Below are 21261 nucleotides of genomic sequence, written 5' to 3'. Positions count from 1 at the left end.
GGATGTGACTATTTTTTCAGTTTAGAGATTTGGCCTCCATCTCACTTTGTTGCAAGTTGTACAATAAGGGGAATGAGAGAAAGAGACAGAGACAAAGATTGATAGAAGCCACTAATAATAATTGAAACCAGAGAATCAATGTCTGAGAGAGAAAATGGCAGCATGATTGCCACACCCAGTGTTCACCACACAGAGCTCGTTAGTTCTAGCTTTTAGATGAAAGAATTTTATTACACTGTTATGTTTTATACAGTTGTTTAACAAGAACATCTCACTCTCAATCCATGGGGTTAACAGTTTACTATTTGCATGTGAACATGTTTGCAATGGCGTAAAACTGAAATTACTGTTCCTGAGGCAAGTTCTATATCACATAATAAAAGGTTAGATAATGTAAATCACCATCACTGGTCAGTATTTATAACATGTCCATTGTTTTTAGGCACTTTAGGATATCTACAACATATGGGAAAGATTCTATTCTTCTATAGAGCAGTTTACAACTCTCAAGTCCATAGCACAGAAATGCATATGTCTTTTACAAACATAAAGTGATTGTTTATATTTTTACAGTTTCATAGTTAACAAAATGTTTAACCTATTATTAACTGAAGTCCAGAGTTTACAATAGGGTTCACCCCTTGTGTTGTAAAAGGTCGATGGATTTTGATAAATACATAATGTCCTATAACCACCAGTACGGTATCATACAGAATAGTTTCAATGACATATAAATTCCCCATACTCCATATATTCCTCCATCCTTCCCTCCCTCTGAACCTCTGGCAACCACTGATCTTTTTACTGTCTCTATAGTTTGGCCTTTTCCAGAATGTCATATAGTTGGATTCATATGGTATGTAGCCTTTTCAGACTAGGCTGTTTTACTAAGTAAGATGTATTTAAGTTTTCCTCCATGTCTTTTTGTGGCTTGATAGCTCACATCTTCTTACCACTGAATAATATTCCACTGTATGGATGTATCACAGGTTTTTTATACATTTAATTATTGAAATACATCTTGGTTGCTTCCAATTTTGGGCGATTATGAACAAAGCTGCTATAAACATTGGTGCATAGGTTTTAGTGTAGACATAAATTTTCAAATATTTTGAGTAAACATCTAGGACTTTAATCACTGGGTTATATGGTAAATCTGTGTTTAGCCTTGTAAGAAAAGGCCAAACTGTCTTCCAAAGTAGCTACACTATTTTGCATTCCTACCACTAATTAATAAGAGTTTCTGTTATTTCACATCTTTGCTAGCATTTGGCATAGTCAGTGTTTTGGATTTTATCATTCTTAGGAATGTGTAATAGTGTCTCATTGTTGTTTTAATTTGCAATTTCCTAAAGTAGTATCTTTCCATATGTTTATTTGCCATCTGTGTATCTTCTTTGGTGAGATGTCTATTCAGATATTTAGCCCATTTTTGATTTGGTTTGGTTATTTATTTTCTTGTTGAGAATTCTTTATATAGGCTTGGCCAAAAAGTTCATTCGGGGTTTTGTATAAGATGTTATTTGGCTACAAGGTCATGTCAAATACATGTGTCACAAATATTTCCTCCCGGTCTGTAACTTGTTTTATTTTCAAATTTTTTTAATTAAAGAATTACAAAAAAAGAGACTTTAATATTCTGATTATCCATGGTAAAGATCACAAAAAATTATGAGCTCAGAAGAAACTTTCTTCCGAGTATGCATATTTGCATGAGATACACAATTTTCTACATAAAGTCCTTGTCTGGTACTTTCTAGAAATGTCTCTGAGCTGGTTGAGATCATGTTGTCCCTGTGTTTCTTTCTCTGATAGTTTTAAAAACACTTCATTTATTAGCGGCTTCACAGTATGTTGACCCATAAAAGAGCATTTCATGCTCACATTGGACAAAATTACTAAAACAAAACAAACTTGAAACAAAACACTACAAAAAAGGAACCCAAGGAGGTGGAATTGAGAAACTGATATGCTGATATGTTCCAGAATAAAAAAAGCAAATCCTTCAATTGTTATCATCTTTTAAAAAAGAAATAATGACATCTTTTTTTCTCTTATTTTTTAGAAGTCTGGGCTCAAAGAATAACAAAAGCTACCCATCTCTACCTCCTTTTGTTGATAACTGGTCAATAAAACTCTTGAAAGTAATATCCTACCTCTGTGTCCTTCATGTGAAACCCAGGAAGAGAGATATTGACTATAATATCTTAGTGGTCCTGACCTGTGTTTGACCATCCCTGAACTCATTTTCCTTCTTTTTATTTTCTTCCTACTTGGTCTGTTTTGATTACCCCATGTTTAAATACACTCTGCATAGCTCTCTAGAATTTAGAAAAGCAAGTAGTTATGGAAATCTAAAGAGGTGATACAGAAATATCATATCTGATTTCACTATAGAGTCTCTGCCTCATATGAATTAGGGATATTTCTCAAATAAGAAAAAAATGTGCATTTAATTGATGGAAAAAAATTTCCAGATTTTATGAGTCAAACTGTGTTCTGTGTTCCCCCCAAATTCACATGTTTAAGTCCTAGCCCTCATAACTCAGGATGTGACTGGATGTGGAGATAAAACTTTTAAAGAGGTAATTAAGGTAAAATTAGGTCATATGGTTGGGCCCTAATCCAATATAATTGGTGTCCTTATAAGAAAAGAAATTAGGATGGAGAAAACACACAGACCTGAGGATACAGTGAGAAAGTGGCTGTGTAATGCACAATGAGAGAAGGCTCAGAAGAAACCAAACCTGCCAACACTTTGATCTTGGACTTCTAGTATAAAGAACTGTGAAAAAATAAATTTCTACTCTTTAAGCAACTGAGTTCATGATATTTTGTTATGGCAACCCTAGCAGACTAATATATCAGAATTCCTCATGTGTCTACCTATTAACAATAAGAAGGTTCAAGATGACATGAGGCTATATATCAAAAAGCAAACAAACAAAAAACACCAACTCTTCCTTGTACTTAAAATATTTTTAAGAAGATTATGCAGAATGCTTACTATCTTCCAATTTTCCCTATATGAGCAGTATATGATAGTTAATACTGCTGTTAATGAGATGTAAAAATAAAGAACAGCAGTAGAAAGGGTTTCCTGAAGCATTTGATGGAGCTGCTCCTTTCTCTCTGCACCTGCTTAGTTAAGCTTTTTAAGCACAAGTCTATTTGTTACATAACTGGATAATGACTTAATTTGAACGAGTTAACAATTTCACACCTTCTAAGCATAAGGTGAATACTAAGTAAAATCACTAATCTAATATCCTCACATAGGTCACTTTTATTACCTATAATGGAACAATGAGATAAACTTGCACTTTCAAATTCAAACACTCGATTACTTGCACTAATGGAGGGGATAAGAACCATAGATAATCTGAGACAGTGTCATTTAGGCTTAGCTTTGGAATATGTTTTGTATTCTCATTCCTTCATGTTTGATAGTCTAAGGATCCACATCCTTTCAAATAATGAAGTTACAGTATTGAAAACAAACACCAGAATCTCTGAAGCCAACCACCATACATCTGTGCCTAAGATTTCTTTATAATGTACTCCTTGATGAGGAAGCAGGAAATAAATCCTGTAGGTTTTTAGAAAAGGGAATAAATCCTGTAAGTTTTTAAAATATGCCATTTATCAGGCCAGGCCACGGCCTGGGGAGGAGGATCCCCCATTATATTTCTATTGCCTAATCTCTGCCACTGCCAGCCTGAATTTGATTTCTCAGCATCACAGTTACTGATCTGAGTTAAATATGGGAAAGGTCATTATTTCTCGAGACCTTAATGTTGTTTTCATCATTTTAATAGCACAAGTTACCTTACAGATTCATTATTAATGCTGGAAAATAATGAAGTGACTGCTTTTAAAGAGATAGACTGCATGATTTGTTAAGTTACAGTGATAATAGGTAAAGGGCAACTGTACATCTCTGGTATAACAAATACAACATTCAGTTTCAGAACAGACCTTAAATTCCAACCCCACTATCTCCTCCATGGAGTGTCCATGGCAATCAAAATAAAACACATATCCTGTTTTCTCAATCCATGCTTAGAACTATGAATGGTTTCTCATTGCACTTAATAGAAAAACCAAACTTTTCTATGGCAAATTTCTACTTGATGTGACCCCTGACTACCAGCAAACATTTGTTTTTAAACTTAACTAACATTTACTGAATACCCTAGGTTCCAGATTCCCAAAAATAAAAATATGAGTGAGACAGAAACCCTGACCCCATTATATTTTCCATACGGAATGGGGCAGATGAAAAATAAAGAAAGAATGACCATTCAAGAGAAAATATTTTAAGTGTACTAGTAGTTTCGAAGAAAAAAATTAAATTTTAAAGCTTTATGAAAGAGGTGGCCATAATGATTGCTCTAATAAGTGATGTAGGAACTTGATATTTATATATGGAGAGGATAATTTAGTATAAAGGCACAATTTGAATAATAGTGGTAAGACCAAAAAACTCAGTTGTCCAATTTGGCTAGAGCATAATAATAAATACTAGCATTGTATAAACAATATACTATATTTTCATTGATGAGATCATGTAATTTTCATACTAACCAAATAAATTAGATACTACTCCCAATTTATAGATTAGTAAACAGAATGAAGTGGAAAAGATCTGAGTGACCTATTATTACAAATCTTCCAGGAAGCATGTGTCGGTTAAAGAGGTGGGAGCCACTAGAAGCTGGGACTGTCAGATTGTGAAACAGGCCTACCCTGAGTGAAGGAGAGAAGGAAGGAAGAAAAATCGAATGGAAGCATTTTAAAATGCAATGAAATGTCAAGGAAACTTTAGCAAGGCCATCTGGTATTCTTCAAGGGAATCACCATCAGAGGAGTCATATGTCTTTCCAGAATGGACCTGTCTTATCCCTGCCATATTCAGTCATTGGTTGGGAGCATCCAGTGGGAAATGGTGCTTCAACACCAACCACAGTGATGGGTTCAGTGCACAGAACCTGGGGTCATAGGTCAATTAATTCCTGCAGACATCTGAAAGGAGTATTCTCAAGGTCACTACAGTAACAAACCCAACAAGGCACTGAACTGATATTCCAACCAAGTCTATGCAATGAACTTAACCAAAGTACAAGAAACACACACACACACAAATAGCATTATGTGTACATTTTTCTCTCATGGACTAAGTCCTTCAATAATCATTTGGCCTCTAAATATTTTATTTTACCATTAATTTAGCCGTGATAAAATGTTGGTTTCTTATTAAATTCTCTTCATCTTAGATTGCATTTACTAAGATTCTATATTTTTGATTCCTGAATATTTTCAAACAGTAACAGAATTTCAGGTTTCAGAAGCCTAGATTGATATAGAGGTCAATTAGTCCAACCCACTCATGTTACAGATGAGCTAATTCAGGCCATGAGAGACTTCATGCCTTCCTCTGAATCACTAAAAGAATTAGCGACAGATGGGATTGAGTGCAGATGTCCTGACTCCTGTTCACAGTGGTTATCACCACTTACCATTACTTTTTCCTCCCATCTCTCTTCTTTTATTGTTTTACTTTCCTTATATGTAATTACTTCTATCATGATATCCTTATAAATTCATTTATCATGCCCTGCTTACTATTACATAAGAGCTAATATCCTTAAAGATATAGCATAAATTCCATAGTACTCTTCAGTTTTCAGAGTGTTCATAACTACTAGCTCATGTAGTTTGCGTGTTTTTTTTGTTTTAGTTATTGTTTGTTTCTCTATTTGTCTAACAACTACGAGAAATTAAATTGAGTGAAAGCAATTTGATATATGACAATTAGCTTTATTTATTTTTTTCATTTTTGGGGCCAATCCAAATACTAATGAAACACGTCATCTGAATTTGGTCTCAACTGTGCTAAATGAGTAAGTGCTAAGGAGATGGAGATTAATAGCAGCAGTTTTTTGTTTTTTGTTTTCTTTCTATTTGGCTTGCTCATTTCTGTTTCAGAGACTAGTTTCAGTAAACCATGGATGTAAATAAAACTGCATGAAATTGCTACTATTCAACCACTTTGAACCTATAAGACTGGCAATTTCATGTATTTCAGCTTTTAGATTCCTGTCTTGAACATTTGGAATATTGAAACATTTGGGAAAAGTTTATTGGAAGGAAATATTTCAGTTATTAAATTCACAGAACATCAAAATCACATAAGTCTATAGAGGATTCCTCATCCAATTCTTTACTCCAGGCATGAACTCTATAGTCTTCCATGTAACTTGTGTCATCTGCTCACAGCTAACAAGAGCAGTACATTTTAATTTCAGACAGCTATAATTTTCAGGGAATTCTATCTCATATTGAATTTCCTAAGAACTTTACCCACTGATCTTAGTTATTTCTTGTGCCTATAGGCTCAGGTTAGAGTATCATCCACAGGACAATGAATTCAATATTTTGTTTTTTAAAAACCCAGATTTTTCCTAACCAACATCTTCTTCTTAAATTTGAACTTCTCAGTAACCCTGATCATTCTCCTCATGCTATAAAGTTCTCTCACATCCTGGTCATTGTCTTACGGGTGCCCCAGCTTATCAATATCTCCCTCAAAATATGGGTCCAATGACTGAACACAGTATTCCAGATATGATTTTACCTGAGGAGATTTAAATTTAATATGATTCTTACTTCCTTGGCACAGTCAATATAACCAATAATTGTTATCATCAAATTATAAACATAAACCCTAAATGTCTAACTAGTCAGACACTGGGATGCTTCCAAGGATCTGAACTGTCTGTTTGAAATTACAGTCATAGAAAGGATTTTTTTTCACTTTCTATTTAAATGTGTTGGCGTTGACAGACTATGTCACATTTAGACAGTGCTGTAGAATGCGGAGTATATTGGTCTTTGTCTATATCCTGAGGAAACATGTCACCAAATTTCCCACCAAAAATTATTTTATATTAGAGACCACGCCATGAATATCATCATCAAAATTGGAACTAATTGGCACTTTTCTCAGTTGAAACCTCAGAAACTAAAAAAGACCTAGAGATTGCCTGAGGCTCATAGGTAACATCTTAAAAAAAAATTTTGTTGGAATATCTATATGGATTTCTAGTGTGTTTCACTAGAGGTGTGGAAAATAAGTTTAACAACTTATTAATTAAAATTCATGACTAATTAAACCAATAAATATAAGACAATGTTTATTTCATCAGTCTCTATTATAATTGTTAATATTTCAATTACTGATAATACTACTTCATATGCATACCTACTTATTCTAAACTCTATGGAGCTTAAGATAAATTTAAAAGAATTAATTTGCCTCAAATTGTATACAGTTTTATTACAATAATATCAGGTCTCTCCTCCATTGTAATCCCAGCCACTAAAACATACTTAGCCAATACACTCTTTCTTTAACTGACAAGTGTATAATGTTTTTCTAGTGGAAAACAGTTTCTTTATACAGGTGAGGTTGTGAACAGTAGTTGTTTTGGTATCATGCAGGTTATAAGAATAATTTTTTAAAATCAATATCAAGGTCACTATGTAGCATATAACCAATTTTATTCACTTTTTTGACTAATGACTACAATTTTCTTTCACAGTAGCATAACAGAGAAAAGAAGTTGCTTTAAAGGCAATTGTATTAGCTCTCTTTGACATATACATTGAAAGAGGATACCAGGGTTTTTATATAAAAATAATGCATATTTAGGCAGAGTTGATGGCTACTTTTAAAGTGACAGTTACTTTAAATTACTATTGGTATCACTGTGATATAGCAAGTGTAGTTCTGTTTTGAACTGAACAGTTTTGAAGTAAACATTTTAGGTTATGACAAGGTCAGTTTAGTTTTGGAGTCTGTCTCCAAGGGCATTACATTCAGGAGTGGCTGAGTTTCTCAATCCATTAAATTTTACTAAAAAATAAATAAATAAAATAAAAAACAAAGTAGAGCAACACAACAAAGCTCTCTGATTGGGAAACAATGTTTCTGCCTCATGTAAATGCATGCATTGTTTACATTTGGAGTGTTATACAGTACTATTCCTTTCTTCTTTCCTGATACCTTATCATTCTTTTGATCAGCAATTCAAAACCACTAAGATGATACCTACTATGCATTCTACCTTCTCTTTCAAATTGCTCTTGGAATAAATATTTAAGGTATGTATACAGTAATCTTTCATTTTACACAATTGTCTTCATAATATTCAAGTTGATCATTTCTTGTAACCTTTTAAATTTTTTTAATCTCATTTTTTGTAAGTTTCAACTAGGAGATAAGGTACACTCAGTTTCATTGACGGCTACTCAGGGTAACTAGTTTATACGCCTATGTTTTCTATAGTAATTCAAAATACTATTTTAAAATTTATTTAAATACCAGACTGATAGCCTCTGCACTGGGGATGTGGTCCTGGAAATAGGGGAGCAAATTTCATCAGAAATGTTGAGTCATTACAGTTTGGTTCCCTGCTCATGCATGCTAGGAATCTTTTACAACCATTTAAACAATTGAGGAGCTTGGGATAATGTGTTTTTTCTTCTCTAAATTATTTTTAGATTGGTCTAATAGTAGATTTGGCTAAGGGTGGAATATGACTCACTTCCAAGTGACCTCTCATCTACATCAAACTAGCATACAATTTCCATTTTTACAATTATTCTTAAAAAACATTACATTTTGCATAAGCTAACACTTTATTTCATAAACCAACTATTATATTACAAATAAAATAAAATGTTATTATCAAACGACCAAAGACATGAGAAAAGCCATTTATTGCAAAAAGCATTTTGTTTTGATAGAAACATTTTTTTAAGTTTGATTTATAGATATACAGCTGAATGCCTGATTTCTAAATATACAGCAAAGTTCTCTAAAGAGGGAAAATAAACTGGACCAAAATTTTTAAATTATGGAAATATTTAAGTAAGTATAATTTCTTATCATTGATTGAAACATCTGAAAATTAAATAACACTATTTTCATTATATTTAAAGATTTTTTTCAATTTCCACTTATACTTGTCATGGTACTTAAACTCTATTCCTTATTTTCCTGAAAACTGAGAATGAGACAGTCTGCTATAATTTGAAAGTGTTATATTTACAGGGACAAAGATAACATTAAAGCCAAAAATGATTCCTTAAATGTCCATAATTTTGCTGTTTTAATTTATTTTTAAAAATTGCTATCATTATGTTGGTATTAAGTGTTATAATATTTTCATGCAGGGAAAGACTATTTGTTTCTATTTATAAGAAAAGCCCCACAGATTAATATGTAAATATAGGTGAGCTGGCATTAATATTTTCTAAAACAATTCCACTTTCAATTGCAAATTATAATAAAATTGGTTTTAGTTCTAAATAGATTCTATTTAACTTGCTTTGTGTGTCTCTGTATTAAGACATCCTTACATGTTGAAGTGCGCACATCCTTCATCTCTTACTGTGTTTTACATGAATCTATGACATACATTTTCTAATTCTTTTCTACTTTGATTTCAATTCCAGCCCTGTATAAATGAAATTGAGTATGTTTATTTTAGGGCTCTGTCAAATAAATATCAGCAAACAATTATTTTATAATTTTATGTTAATTCTATGACAAGTATAAAATAAAGACATACATAGGCAAATGAATACTCTTCCATATGAGCCATTTTGTGTAGTATTTTCTAAGCACTGAACTTTAATGAACAATCATTCAATATTTTATATGAATATACTTTAATTTTTCATTCAGTTTATTTAAGAATCTAAATATATATAATTATAAGGAAGAACACACTGTCACTTAATTAAATTATATATATTCCTTCAAGGAAAAAATGAGATTAGATAATGCAAATAATAGACATATCAATGTAAATTTTGAGAACAAGTACAAAAAATTCTCTTTATAATAAACATCTCATCAATATTTTTATTAACTTCTGTTGTATTTTCCTCCCTTCTATAAGAAGAGTATTTATTTATTATAGTTGGCTACCCTATTAAAAATTATCTCAGGGTGTGCTCAGAGCAGGGAGTCTGAAGAAATGGCTCGTCTGTTTACAACACACCCAACAGGAATCTGGGTTCATTGTGACAAGGGCCACAAAGCTTGTGGCCTTCCTATGAACAAATACCCAACACATATCCCCCTGCACCTCCACGTGGCTGCTGGGCAGGACTCAGTACTGGAAGAAAAGCTACAGTATTTAGTGGGGGAGTTTGCCACCTAGAGCCTGTCCAGTCCACGTGTGGGTGGGCCATGGGTGGTCTTATAGGCACAAAGGCTTTGAACCCCTCTCTTCAAGGAAAAAAAAAAAATAGATTCCAACTATATGCCATTCTGGAAAAGGCAAAACAATGGTGACAATAAAAAGATCAATGGTTGCCAGGAGTTTGAGGGGAAAGGGGAGATGAATACATAGAGTACAGAAGTTTTTATGAGCAGTGAAAATACTTTGTATGACATTATAATGATTTTATGTCATCATACTTTTGTCCAAACCCATAGAACATGCAACACTATTCACTCCATAAAGTGAACCCTAAGATGAACTAGGGACTTTGGTGATTATGATGTGTCAGTTCAGTTCAGCCTTGGTTTAAAAAAAAAAGTCTTAAAAAGAATTAACACTCAGGGTAGATGTTTTTGGCAAAACTTTTGTTTCGCTTTTATATATGTATACATATTATATAAGTGTGTGTTTGTTGGATTGTGATGTAAAATGTACTTTTTAGATTAAAAAAGTTTGCAGGCTACTGTAGTTATACTGGCAAATAAAAGCACAGATTAACCTCAAAAAACTTATCTCTGCATCATACAATGATACAAATAGCTAAAATTCTATAAATAATTATAAACACCATCTTTATAGTGGGATAAATAATTAATCGACCTTTTTTGAAGGGAAATTTGTAAAATTTCCTTTATATGCTTTTGTTACCAAGATGTTGAATGAGGCATCAACCAGAACAATGATATAGTTACTGAACACTGGGATTGATGAGCTGATATTTGGTAACGTTTTGTCAATCTGAATTACCAGGTTTATTGTATCAAAGCCTTTGATGTTCTGGGCCATCTTACCTATGATCTCTGAATTTATAGTGATAATATAATCATTCCTCATAAATTAATCTCTATATGGGCAATATTCAAACTATGCATGAGTGCATCAAATCTCATTTAAAAATAAAAGGCTTACATAAATCACTTTAAAATATATTAATAGTCTAAGACTCCAAAGTAATTTATAAATATATTCTTTATAATTTGGGGAAATATTTTCCCATTGAAATAATATTATAGAAATGTAGTGATGATTTCAGATATAGCTATTTAAATTCTGCTAATGTCTCTAAGATATAGAACCTAGTGTGTATACACACACACACACACACACACACATTGTATGATTTTATGAAAAGCTTTCAGAGTTCCACTTTAAGAAGTCAATTCACAGGTGGAAGATAATCTCTTTCCTCTCACCACCCACTCAAGAAAAATTAGGTGGCATCATCACCAAGCTATTGTAAGTAACAAGTTCTAACCTCTCTATGAAAGACGTATCCCAAAGAGAGATGCACAAGTCTATGGTTTTCTGAAAAGCTTAAGTATCTAAATAGATGTAGGGGAAAAAAAGAAAGGAAAGATCATTTCAGTTTCAAGACGATTCATAATAAAAAGCTTCCCTAGTATTTAATGGAATATAAATTGAAACATGCCCCCATAGTTCTCGAGATTTGTCTTGCATTTAATTTCCTTTTATCCCTCCAATCTCTTCAGCAGGAAAGGTAGCTCTTATGTGTCCAGTCCAATAGAGGCAGCATGAGTTCTCTTTAATTTACCACATCATATTAACTTACTTGCTATTATGACACTTTTAGTGGGTTTTTTGTTGTTGCTGTTGTTGGTTTTATTTGGTTGCACTGGGTCTTAGCTGCGGCAGGCAGGCTCCTTAGTTGTGACTCGTTCTACCTTTAGGGGGATGTAGTCATTTTGATGTGTATGGATTCAGCAAAGAATCTGGCAAAATGTCTGAGAAAGCCTTGATTGTAAGATGAAGAAATATAGCCTGAAAGTGAAGAAAACTGACTCGATTGATAGGCTTAATGCAAATGACTAAGCTGGAGGACAGTCTAATTAAGGGGCAACACCAATGTCAAACTTGGGAGAGTAGCTACAAGACCAGAAAATGCTGTTCTCTTTAACATATTAATTAGTAATTGTCTTCACTTTATTAGTTAAAGAAAAAAATACTGTTCTTTATGATATTTGATAAAAAATTATGCTAGAACTGATTGGCAAAATGCCAAAATACCAAATTCTGGTTTCATAAAGGTCTCAACAGATTTATATGATCATCCAAATAAATTAAAATGAAGTAACTGATGCTTCTTATGACTTAATAGCACCAAAGTATCTCTTTTCTTTGAAAACTTCTAAAATAGCATTATGGCAGTATCAGACGTTTCACATCTGATATTTCCCTTCAATTTCTATTTCTCTTCCACATTTCTGTGACCTTCAGGAGTGAGAGATAGTAAAAAAAAAAATGTATTAGAATCATCCCAATAACTATGATGTGTTGCTGGATATTTCATGTTCATTTTTCTTCTCTCTGTCATTTTGTGTTTTATCTTCTATAAGCTTATCAATTATATTTTCCACTCAAAATTTCTTAAGATTAGAGAGTTTCTGTCCATGATCTGCTCAAAGATTTTGGACAGTACAGAGTTGGCACTATTCTAAATTAAGTCAAGTTAGTTCGTTTTCAGACTAATGGAAAGTGAATGTAGTGTGCAACAGTATTTCAATTAAGCCACTTTTTTTGGTACAGATGCCTGAAGAAACCCAATCTTTGATTGAGCAATAGAAATAAATGCACTTGTGGTTTGAGCAATAGAAATAAATGCATTTGTGATTCTTTTTTTAAATCTTTTATTTATTTATTTATTTTAACATTTTTATTGGAGTATAACTGCTTTACCACTTGTGATTCTTGATGCTTTATTTTCAGACTATAAAGTCAAATTGGTAGGAGGAGGGTGATGGGAATACACATCAATGCATTTAAAAAATTACTGTATATCATTAGTTTTTTCCACATAAATTTGAGAAACAACCCTTATAAAGATATTTAGGTACATATATAGAAAAGCCTGTGCTTTCTCGAGAATTCTAAGGGCCAATCCTATTTTTGTTGCTGAGTTTCTTTTTGATCTTGGGAAATCAAGTTAACCATTCAGGACTTCAGTTACTTTATCTGAAAACAGATAAAATATCTTCCTCATAGGACTTTTATTGGGAAAAGTAAATGCACACAAAACACCTAGCATATTGCTTGCCTGAATGACTTGATAAATGTTTGTTTTCTTCCCCAAATCTGAACCAATATATTTAGGAGACTATGTACTTGAGTTACCTGAAATCATAGGCGTTAAATATCATTTTAAAGAATAAATTATGCATACTACACATATATTTGACTCAGTTTGTAATATTTGGAGAAAAAAATCAAAACATCTTTATTTTCTTTAGACCTCATCAAGAAAAAAGAGCTCTGTACAGGCATAAGTTTCCTAAAACCAAAGTGTTGCATTTTTTTTTCTATGTTTACAACTTTCAGAAAGATTAATCTATTTAATATGTTCAAGGTCCAAAAGATTATTTAAAAATACATGGCATAAATATGTAACACAGGTTTGGGTTGTGTTAGGATGAATACCAGAGAGTGTTTTCTCTCTGATTGGGAACAGTATTTCTTATCTGGAGTGACATCAGGTGACACCCGTGAATGTTATTTTTAAATCATTGGATATGCTTGTTGTTCCAACTGCACCAGCACCTGGTGAAATATGCAGCTGAGGGGACTTGGCAATTTTAAAATAAGTGAATCAGAGATTATTTTTAATTTCAATTTCAAATGCTATAATCACCTGTATTTAATATTAGCCATATTTAGACAAGCTGCCTGTCTCCACTTAAACGTATCCTCTTTACCTCTGTCATTCTGCAAGCCAACGTTTTAACTGCTTTCTTTCAATATGTAGATTTATCTTCTCCCATGGCTGGGTTGTCATTAAAACTGTCACAAACCAATTATTTATGTATACCTATTTATTATTAAACCAGTAAAATCTTCACCCTCACTGACTGCCTTTCTCTCAGGTCACCTTGTGAGCAAAACTTCGCATTTTTCAATTCACTGTTGGTTTCTCATCCATCTCTGTGTATATTAAAGCTGCTCTACTTTCCTTATGGCAAGTTTTATCTGACTAAGTCATATGCCTTCCAGTATTGCTACCCTTTTGTTATAGTCTTACCATTGTACTTTTATTAAAACATTTCTAGTAACAGCACATAAAAGGGTGTTATAACAAAGTATCCCTAAATCACAAAATTAAATTTGAGTTTTGTAATATCTGTGAATTGACCTAGAGCCTGGAAAATTTAGGTCATACATAGAAGGAAAACTCAAAACTCAAGCATATCAATAATGTGAAAAGTGCAAGGCAAATCACTCTTTTTTAAGGTGCTAATATTTAGTGCCTTTGGATGACATTTGAGTCATCATAGAGTGCTAGAGTTTAGACTTTATATAAGGCATTCTGTGTTAGGCATTGTCAGGGCAGCAAGGATGAAAAAAACAGTCTTTACTCTTATAAGGGACTTATAGTCTATTAGAGGAACTGCATGTGTATCTAACTACAGTAAAGGTTAATGATAATAAAAGAAGTACGTGAAACAAAGAGGGGAGAAAAGGAGAGAGTTTTCTTATGTCCTGATTTTTTTAAGTCCTTCCAAGAACTATAGTTTATTAACTTGTCAGGGTGAGCTTATAATAACTACAATAAACCAAATGCTCATCAAATTGAATTAGATTCAAATTAAAATTTGGTTGTTTTTCTTATTTTGAAGAGACTCTATAATTCATGCTCTTAACTGAACTTAAACATCTTCATTTCTTTTTCACCTACTTTAAATCATATTCCTTATTCTTTTTCAGTCCCCATTAAACCAGTAAGATACATTGATTAGCAGAAATGTTTAGGTATACATTATAATTTTGAATGATACTTTTGAACTTTAAGATTGATGGATGCTAAAGAATAGTAGCGAAGTTTGGAGTTTTCTTGGAAAAATGATTATCCCACACAGCTGATATAAAATAAAACAGAAAGACACAAGAAGAATTTCTAGATATCAAACATACGCATCCAAAATGTAATGTTTTACTTGAATAAAAATATACATCTTATAAAAGGTAATGTCAGTTACCCAATATATAAAGCAGAAATCTCTCTAAAAAATGAAAATAAATATTCAGAGGAGGAAGCAAACCACCAGAGATGGCCCATTCATGTATCCATATCCTGAGAGATTTGCAACAGACAGTTTGGATTGATATCATTGGGGATAAAAAGACTTATCCTCACAAAGGAAATAAGAGCCAACATTTATCATTCTGACAAAAGGTCATGGGTTTGCTTTAAAACATGTTTCATGCAAATATTTAAACATATGGCCTGTAACCTCTCAATTTTGAAATAACTTGTTGTTTAATAGTAAAATGATTATTTGTAAGCATTGTGTGTGTGTGTGTGTGTGTGTGTGTGTGTGTGTATTTTTCTAAGTGTCTGATTCTGCCTAGTAAACCATTCTTTATAGTGTCTTTTCTTTGTAGCGTCTTAAAGATTATTTTCCTAGAGGAGGTCAAGACAGTAATTGGATTCCATTTCAAATATTAAGATTGTGAAGTTAATTAAAAATACTTCTAATCCAAGATCTTTCTTTTTCTTAGCAATTTAATATTATTTATAATCTTCAATAGTTTATTCTTCATAAGACCTAAAAAATATGAACTGTCTCTTTTACATAAAATCAAAGCAGGTATAAAATAGATGAGATTAAATTGAAAATTTATAACTGGAAAAAGGATAATGAAAAAAGCTTAGCTTTTGAAAAAAATCTTAACTAATTTATCATGACAGGCTGAAAAAAGTCACTTAAATCAGTTTATAAAATGACCTAAATTCTTCTACTGTGACTTGATTGTATGATTTGACAAGTTAAGATTTCACATATAATAAAATAATGACCAGAGATCGAATATCTCAGTGTCTGTTTTGACAGATGAATAAAATTAAGTTAAGAAAAATTAAATTTTATCATAAATAACAACAAAACTAAACAAATTTGAGCAACAGGTAAGTGCCAAAACTGGAAAATAGATTATGGGACTTGAAATCCAGAACTCTTTGAAGATAAAACGTTGGGATTCCAGTGTTGTGTTTTCCTGGCCTTCGTAAAGTAGTTTTTGTTGGTCTGTTATTGTTTATTTTAGGTTATTTTTCAATAATCTTAAACTACTTCTCAAAGAAAAATAAAATATAATGAAAATTAAAGGTGACAGGAATCACAACAAGATTTGTCTAAAGATGTGAAAGAAACATCCCAGGCTCAATATTCAGAAGGTTATCTTAATTTGAGCTCAAAATCAAATATTAATATAGTGTGTTTTTCAACCTCTTATCTTTTCCTTTTAAATTTGGAGGATATCACAAATATATTGTAATTGGAAAATAGAAAAGTTTTCTATAATATTTTATTGGCATCAAGTTATTTTTATAAGTTACCTGTGATCTAGTCTATTTACTATCCTATTCAAAATTATTTTTATTTTCTTTCTAAACACAGTTTGGTTTCGAGGTGTAAAATGATGACATATTATTTCTTTCTTTTTTACATAATTTAGAACCTCCAGATCTCAATGGAAAGATTTTAATGTAAATTTCTACACAGATACTATACAAATACACAGCTTCTGGAGAAAAATCTAACAGAAATAGCATTATATAAAATTTTGTAGCAATGTTTATTTATGGACCTAGGGGTAAATTCTGCTTCAAAATGTAGGGAAATATATATACATACATATATATATATATATATATATATATATATATATACATATATGTATATATATATATACTATATGTATACATATAATTTAATTGTATTAACAGACTTTATAAAGTATAGTTAAAAGAGTGTTTAAAGCGATACATTTATATTATCTGAAAGAGCTATGATTTTGATCATTGATAAATTAGTTATTAAGTGCAAAACCATTTAATGAAATTTTTAATTTTATTTTCAAAAGTTACTTTCTGTCATTTGTTATGAACTTATTTTATTTCTTAATTTAAATGTCCCTATAACTTTCTTCTGCCAAAAGAAGAGTCTTAGTCCAAACTCTTTCATGGTACCTTCACATTTTTGTTGAGCTCTGAAGATACTAGGATAAAATTTCCTATGCATATACATAATCGTAGCTCCTAGCACAATGTCAAGCACAGGTACTTAATTTGTGTATTAAATTATTGATATCAGTTCAATTTGGTGCCATGAATATTTTTTGAGCATTGTGCTAGATGTTGTGGGGAATTTTTTTTAAGTTGTTTTAGTCTAAGAGGAAGTCAGAAAGTTAAAAAAAATTAATTAGAGCAAGATGTAGTTATGGAAGTGACATAAGGTAACTAAATATAGAGAGAAAGGAGGGATTAATACTTCTGTGGTGGTAAGAGCAAGCTTCATGCAAGAGAAGAAACTTAAGTGTTAAAGCCAAATAGGATGTCACTGGCACTATTATGGAAAGAAAATTATTTATAACGGTTACATGTTACTGCAGTGTAGACTGTGACTGGTAGAGTGGCAAGGTGTATATGATTAATTAGCAAATAATTAAATAGGCACTTATTTTATTTCTACAATAATCTGGTATTGCATCAATACCAGAATTTTATTGTCAAATGTCAATGAGGGTATCAAAACTTCTAATAGATATTTCTAATTTTATAAGCATTATCCTTTCGTTCATTATTCATTATGCCTGCTATTAAATGAAAATTGGAAAAATGTGTTCTAAATGGGCTGTAAAAGATACTTTTATTGACAACTTCACATTAAGTAGAGGGAATGGTATTTGTTTAACAGTCTAAAAGGTCTAAACTAGTAAATACAGCTAATAATTTATAGAACCCATTTTACTTGGGTAGAGCTAATAGGAATGATTAATGCCAACAGTTGAAACTTTGTAGTATAAAACATGCTATGAGAGAAAAATGTGTAAAATTTTATTAAATTTATTTCCAGAATCGCTTATATGTGGAATCTAAAAAAAGGGTACAGGATGTCCCTGGTGGCACAGTGGTTGAGAATCTGCCTGCCAATGCAGGGGACACGGGTTCGAGCCCTGATCTGGGAAGATCCCACATGCCGCAGAGCAACTAATCCCCTGTGCCACAACTACTGAGCCTGCACTCTAGAGTCCGCGAGCCACAACTACTGAAGCCTGCGCGCCTAGAGCCTGTGATCTGCAGCAAGAGAAGCCACCGCAGTGAGAAGCCCATGCACCGCAATGAAGAGTAGCCCTCACTGGCCACAACTAGAGAAAGCCCACACACAGGGACAAAGACCCAACACAGCCCAAAATATATAAATAAATAAAAAATGGTAGCACCTTGATTTTAAAAAAATAAATAAAAATTTTAAAAGGGTACAAATCAACTCACCCACAAAACAGAAACAGAGTTACAGATGTAGAAAACAAACCTATGGTTACCAGGGGGTAAGAGGAGAGAGGGATAAACTGGGAGATTGGGATTGACATACACACACTACTATATATAAAATAGATAACTAATAAGAACCTACTGTATAGCACAGGGAACTCTACTCAATACTCTGTAATGGCCTATATGGGAAAAGAATCTAAAAAAGAGTGGATATATGTATATGTATAACTGATTCACTTTGCTATACAGCAGAAACTCACACAACATTGTAAATCAACTATAATAATTTTTTTAAATCAGTTTTTAAAAGCCTTAAGTTATAAAAAGAATAAGATAATGGTTGTCATATTTAATATGAGTAAATATTCATTATTTATTTATCACAGGGCTATTGATAAGAAAAGTCTTATATAATTGCTTTTATGTGAGTTAAGTTAGAACATATACATTTGTATTAAAATAGTGAAAAAGGCTAATAATAACATATAGTTCCTTCAAGATACTTAGATTCAAAATGGGTGTAAGTTTTAAAAGATGAGGTATCCTTCCATCAAATAAAACTTGCTATAGGAACTTCAGTTACTAGAAATTCCAGCCTTTATGTATTACATGTTCTGGACTCAAGAATCTGCATTGCCCATGAAACCTGGGTTTGCAAAAATCCAATATGGAGATTTGTACCCCACTATAAAATTGACCTTGAACACCACTTATTTGGCCTCTTTAATTCTCCAGTTTATTTCCTCACCTCATCAATCTCCTATTTGGCTTATTAGCTTGATTTGACTCTGTCACTACTGTATCTCATTATATGGCATAAGATTCAGTAATTATATGTTGACCGTTCTCTTCTAGAAAGACTTTCAGGACCTCTGTATGGTGTACATCTTGTCCTTAATTCTAAGCACTTTTCACTGACTCAAACTTATTAAGCTCCTCACCAGAATGTGAGCTCCAATTATTTTTAGCCCTATGTCCCATGTTACCAGCATCTGGTAAATAATAGGTGCTCTAGATGTTCACTGAATGAGTGAAAATATTTTTCCAGAAAGTTACTTAATGATTAAGGGGACATCATGGGAAATTAACAGTTTTGCATACCAAATAACACTAGTATTATTTCTCTCATACCCATAACCTTACTTTCCTCAACAAATCTGCAAGATGGGCCTTATTCATTTCTATTTTATAAATTAGAAACCTGAGTTTCCAAGAAGTTAGAGACTTGCCTAAAATCACATATCTTAGCTAAAGATTCCGCATGGATCTTTCCACTGGTTTCAATTAATCCTAGAAAGAGCTATTAGGACATAAATATACATGTTTCTAATTATAACATCAATTACTTGCATATATTTCTTTAGAGTCCACTAGGCATTGACACATGCATTATGCAATTTTATCTAAAGAAAACATCCATTAGTTTGATAGACCAGAGATCATAAATTGTGAATTTTTAAAGAAGCAGCTGAAGGGTAACTTTTTCTATGCAATGTCACTGGTTCTTTCAGAGCTGGTCATATCTTCATTTTAAGTACAATATCAATGTGTATATATCTCTAAATTGGACTTTCCAGGATTAATTATAACTAGTTGACTCCAGGTTTGTTTCCCTCACTTGATCATGACAGGCTTGATGTTAGGAATCTTAGGGAGTTGTTAATTTATTCAATTAATTCTAAGCATTCTTTTAAAGTGTATATTGCTATATTTATCAGAAAACACATTATGGTTCAATTCCTCCATCACATGTATTAGAGGTGTGTAAATTCAATTCACCTGTATTCAAGAAGACATTTGCCATGAACATGTACAATGCTAGACATTGAGGAGAAGATAGGATGAAAACTTATATTTACTTTTAAAACTCTGTAAAAGTTTTAAGTCTAATAAAATAAAATTTTGGAATATCTAATGAAAGAATTATTTTCTCTCTTTATGTTTGTCAGTTTCTGCCTATCACTTTTTCTCTGCTTTTCTTTGTCTCCTTGCTTTAATCTATCTCTCCCTTTCTCATACACACACATACATACACACACACACACGCAAACACACACACACACAGAATTAATTCAGATGACACTTTCTGGCTCCTTCTCCTTCCCACATTGCTAATCCATAGTGAGAAGATCACAGAAATAATAGTACAGACAAATTATAACATGAATATAAGCAGTTAGAATCACCAATTGCTCCCTGTAGATCATTTAATGTTTTATGTACACTGAAGTGCATATTAAAAATGTTATGAAAAAAACCCTGTAGTTTGGTAGTAATAAATGTAAGACAACATGAATCATAACGGGACAATGTATTATAATAGATCAGTAAAGATCAAATGATGGAAAATCTAATAGAAGTTAAAGCCATGAATAGCTGCACTCTAGATTGGAGGAAAATTAAGCACATAGCAATTAAAGAGAAGTAAAGACAACATTTAATCCACATGGGGATAAATAAGTGAACTTGTCTCATGCAATCCAGGACAATAAGAGAACCAATACACTTTTTTGTTCACAGATTGTAGAATTGACTGTCTACTATTGTTACATATATATGTAAATATGTATGTTTAATAAAATGGCTAGTTGAAATTAAGATGTAAATCATAAGTTAACAAGTTATTTTTTAATCAAACTTCAAAATCACCTGTGAAAATTAAATTATTTTATTGTAGTT

General features: G+C 32.1%; 1 protein-coding gene and 1 non-coding gene across 3 annotated transcripts in view; one reads left to right on the top strand and one right to left on the bottom strand.

Annotated features, from left to right (window-relative positions):
- CADM2 (cell adhesion molecule 2) overlaps positions 1-21261 on the bottom strand; it is a 1050900-nt gene that overhangs the window by 798919 nt on the left and 230720 nt on the right. The gene's annotated exons all lie outside the window — the stretch shown is intronic.
- Positions 10019-10148, top strand: LOC114891369. The gene has a single exon (XR_003792480.1). It is a non-coding gene; the product is annotated as a small nucleolar RNA SNORA11 (small nucleolar RNA).

Source organism: Monodon monoceros, unplaced genomic scaffold, assembly GCF_005190385.1.
Source record: "Monodon monoceros isolate NGI ecotype Baffin Bay Population unplaced genomic scaffold, NGI_Narwhal_1 Super_Scaffold_11, whole genome shotgun sequence".
Taxonomy (NCBI): Eukaryota; Metazoa; Chordata; class Mammalia; order Artiodactyla; family Monodontidae; genus Monodon; species Monodon monoceros.
Note: the sequence above shows the minus strand (reverse complement) of the source record. Positions and strands in the feature narration are given on the sequence as shown.